Genomic DNA, 5,019 nt, shown 5'->3' with positions numbered 1-5,019 from the left:
TTAAAAATGGCAGACATTCAAAAAAGAATAAAAAGGATTAGGTTTTTAAATTAAAAAATTGGAGACATTCCTAAAAAAATCATAGGTCCTAGCTTTGATTCAAAAATTATAAATAAGATACATTAAAAATAAAGAAAACATGAGATCCACGTTTGGAATAAAAGATAGAAGATATCCCAAAAAGAAAACATTGGATTATGGTTTGGATTGAAAGATAGGAGACATTCTGGAAAGAAAACATAGGATTAGGGTTTCCAGAAAAATATGGTAGGTAGTTTGGAAAGAAAATATAGGATTAGGGTTTTGACTCAAATATAGTAGGCAATCTCTTAACAAAAGATAGGATTAGGGTTTTGATTGAAAAAATAAGAAACATTACTATAAAAAAACATAGGATTAGGGTTCTGAATCAAAATTTGAGTCATTACTATAATAAAACGTACGAATAGGGTTTTGATTCAAAAGAAGTAGACATTCCAAAAAGAAAACAAAGGATTATGGTTTTGATTGAAAAATATCAGATATTTCGAAAAGAAAACATCGGATTACTACTTTAATTAAAAAATACCAAACATTCCAAAAAAAAAGCATAAGATTAGGTGTTTGATTAAAAAATATGAATCATTTAAAAAAAATTTAGGATTATGGTTTGGATTGAAAAATAGGACTCATTCCCAAAACAAAACATAGGAGCTAGGTTTTGATTGAAAAATATGATAAATTCCAAAAAGAAAATATCGGATTATGGCTTCGATTAAAAATTAGTAGATATTCCCAAAACAAAAAATAGGATTAGGGTTTTGATTAAAAAAAATGAGACATTCAGGAAAAAAACAAAGAATTATTGTTTTGATTGGAAACTGAAAAATAGGACACATTCGGAAAAGAAAACGGAGGAATAATGTTTTGATTAAATAATTGGACATATTATTAAGATAAATTATAGGATAAGGAATAGGATTATTATTCAAAAATATAGAGAAGGCATTACAAAAAGATAGGTCTACTGTTTTGATTAAAAGATAGGTAATATTAATAGTACGAAAAGAAATCATAGTAATAGGTTTTGATTCAAACATAGTATTCATTCCGAAAAGCAAACATATGATTAGCGTTTTGATTAAAAATAAAAAGACATCCAAAAATAGCAGACCTTCCCAAAAGAAAACATGAGATTATGGTTTTAATTTAAAAATTGGAGTCATTCAAAAAGGAAAATATAAGATTAGGATTTTAATTCAACAATAGGAGGCATTACGAAAAGAAAACATAGGAATAGGTTTATGGTTCAAATATAGTAGCCATTTCGAAGAAAAACATAGAATAAGGGTTTTGATTGAAAAGTAGGATACATTACTATAAGAAAACAAAGGATTAAAGTTTTGAATGAAAATTAGGAGGCATTACAATAAGAAAACATAAGATTACGGTTTTGATTCAAAAGAGTATACATTCTGAAAAGAAAACATAGAATTAGTATTTTGACTGAAAAATATGAGACATTTCAAAAAGAAAAATAAGATTATTGTTTTAATTAAAGAATTACAAACATTCCCAAAAGAAAACATAAGATTAGGGTTTTGATTAAAAAATATGAGACATGACTAAAACAAAACATACGATTATTTTTTTAATTAAAAAATAGTAGATATTCCTAAAAGAAAACATAATATTATTGTTTTGATTCAAAATTATAGATATGAGATATTAAGAAAAGTAAACATAAGGGACGGGTTTGTTTTGCAAAATTTTAGACATTCCGAAAAACATAGGATTAAGTTTTTTATTCAAAACCAAAAAATATGCGACATTTCGAAAAGAAAATGTAGAATTAGGGTTTTGATTCAAAAGTAGTAGACCTTTCCAAACAAAAACATAGGATTAGGGGTTTGATTAAAAAATAGGAGCCATTAAAAAAATAAAGCATTGGATCGAGGTTTTGTTTGAAAGATAGGATACATTTAGGCCTTCCTAGAAGAAAACATTGGCTTAGGGTTTTTATTGAAAAATAGGAGACATTACTATAAAAAAACATATAAGTAGGGTTTTGATTCAATAATAGGAGAAATTCCAAAAAAAACTTGTCATTAGGGGTTTTTTTTTTATTCAATAATCGTATCTTTCAATCATGTTTGTTTTGGAACTATCCCCTATTTTTTTGGTTTTTAATCAAAACCCTAATCTTATTTTATCCGTTGCAGAATGTCTCATATTTTTCAATCAAAACGTTAATCCCGTGTTTTCTTTTCGGAATGTCTATTATTTTTTAATCAAAACCCTTATCGTATGGTTTCTTATAGTAATATCCCCTCTTTTTCAATCAAAACATTAATCCTATGTTTTTCTTTTCAAAATATCTCATATTTTTCAAACAGAACTCTAACCCTATGTTTTTTTTTCGGAATGTCTACTATTTTTGAATCAAAATCTGAATCCTTTGTTTTTTAATAGTAATGCCTACTATTTTTCAATGAAAAACCTAATCCTAACTTTATTTTTTTGGAATGCCTACAATATTTGAATTAAAATCCTAATCTTATGTTTCTTTTCAGAATGTCTCCTATTTATATGTTTTGAATCAAAACCCTAACCTATGTTTTCTTTTTAGAATGGGTACTATTTTTAAATCAAAAACCTAATCCTTTCTTTTCTTTTCAGAATGTCTGCTATTTTTTTAAACAAAACACTAATCCTATATTTTCTTCTCTTAATGTATGCTATTTTTGAATCAAAACTCTAATGTTGTGTCTTATTTTTTAAATGCCCCTTTTTTTTGCTTTTAATAAAAACCCTAATCCTTTTGTTTTATAGTATTATCTCCTATTTTTAAATTAAAACCCTAATCATGTGTTTTCCTTTCAAAATGACTAATATTTTTTTTCAAAACCCTAATCCTATGATTTCTTTTTGTAATGTCTCATATTTTTCAGTCAAAACCCAATTCCTATGTTTTTTTTTTAGAATGCCTACTATATTTCAATCGAAACCCTAATCCTTTGGGTTTTTTAGAATATCTACTATTTCTGAATCATAACACTAATCCTGGGTGTTTTCTTTTCAGAATGGTAACTATATTTAAATCAAGATAGTAATCGTATGTTTTCCTTTAATAATATCCACTATTTTGGGAAAAAAACACTGAATCCTATGTTTTCTTTTCTTTATGTCTCTAATTTATTAGTTTTGAAAAAAAAAACTTACGTTAAGGGTTTTCTTATTCAAAACTAAAAATCGTATGGTTTTTTTCGTAATGTCTCCTATGTTTTCTTTTTATAATGCCTCCTATTTTTTATTAACATACTAATACTATGTTTTGTTTTGTGAATATCTCCTATTTTTTAGTCAAAATACTAGTCTTATGTTTTCTATTGAGAATGTCTGCTATTTTTTTAATCAAAATAATAATTGGATGTTTTTTTAAATGCTCCCTATTTTTTTTTGCTTTTAATTACAACTATAATCCTATGTTTACTTATAGTAATGCCTCCTATTTTTCATTTAAAACCTTAATTCCATGTTTTCTTTTCGGAATGTTATATATTTTTCAATCAAAATCATAATCCTATGTTTTCTTTTGGGAATGCTTCCTATTTTTGAATCAAAACCCTATTCGCATGTTTTCTTATGGGAATGTGTACTAGTTCTGAACTTAAACCAAAATCGTATGTTTACTTTTCATAATACCTAACATTTTTAATTGAAACACCAATATTATGTTTATCTTTGAATGCTTCATATTTTTTAATCAAAACCGAAATCTTATAATTTTTTTAGGAATGTATGCTATTTTTGAAACAAAACAATAATCCTATTTTTTATTCAAAACCCTAATACTATGTTTTATTTTCTTGATGTCTCATATTTTTCAATCAAAACCCGATTCCTATGTTTTATTTTTGCAATGCTTACTATATTTCAATCAAAACACTAATCCTATGTTTTTCTTTCAGAATGTCTACTATTTTTGAATTAAACCCCTAATCCTATGTTTTTTATAGTAATGTCTCCAATTTTTCAATCAAAACACTAATCATATGTTTTCTTTTCCGCACGCCTACTTTTTTTTGAATCAAAACTCTAATCCTATGTTTTATTTTCATAAGATCTCATAATTTTTTTAATTAAAACCCTAATCCTATGTTTGATATTTTCGAATCAAAACAATAATCCTATGACTTCTTTTTGTAATGTCTCATATTTTCCAGTTTTGAACCAAAACCCTAATCCCATGTTTTCTTTTCGGAATGGCTCCAATTTTTGAACCAAAACACTAATCCGATGTTTTTCTTTTCTTGGAATGTCTTCTATTTCTGAATCAAAACCGTAATCATATGTTTTCTTTTGGAAATGTCCCCTATTTTTAGGTTTTTAATGAAAACCCTATTCCTATATTTTTATTGTGGTTTTGATTCAAAAATAGAAAAATAGGAGGCATTGTGAATATAAAATATAGCATTTGGGTTTTCATTCAAAACTCAAAAATAGGAGACATTCCGAAAGCAAAATATAAGATTCAGATTTTGATTTAAAAAAATGAAAGAAATCAAGATAGGAATAGGTTTTCGATTGAAAAGTCAAAATGAGGAGACAATAAGAAACAAAAACATAGGATTAGAGTTTTGACTGAAAAATAGGAGACATTCCGAAAAAGAAAATATTAAATTAGGAATTTGCTTAAAAAATATGAGACATTCTTAAAAGAAAACATAAGATTAGGGTTTCGATTCAAAATCAAAATATAAGAGATATTCCGAAAGGGTTAGAGTTTTGATTAAAATATAGGAGACATTCCATATAGAATTAGGATTTTATTGAAATCCAAAAAATAGGTGACATTTTGAAAAGAAAATATAGGAATATTGTTTTGATTAAACAATCCGAGGCATTCCGATAAGAAAACATAGTATTAGGTTTTTGTTTTAGAATGCTAAAAGAAAAATAGGAGATATTAAACGTTTTGATTAAAAACCAAAAAATAGGAGATATTCCAAAAAGAAAAATAAGATTAGGGTTTTGATT

Source organism: Dioscorea cayenensis, chromosome 20 (assembly GCF_009730915.1).
Source record: "Dioscorea cayenensis subsp. rotundata cultivar TDr96_F1 chromosome 20, TDr96_F1_v2_PseudoChromosome.rev07_lg8_w22 25.fasta, whole genome shotgun sequence".
Taxonomy (NCBI): Eukaryota; Viridiplantae; Streptophyta; class Magnoliopsida; order Dioscoreales; family Dioscoreaceae; genus Dioscorea; species Dioscorea cayenensis.
Note: the sequence above shows the minus strand (reverse complement) of the source record.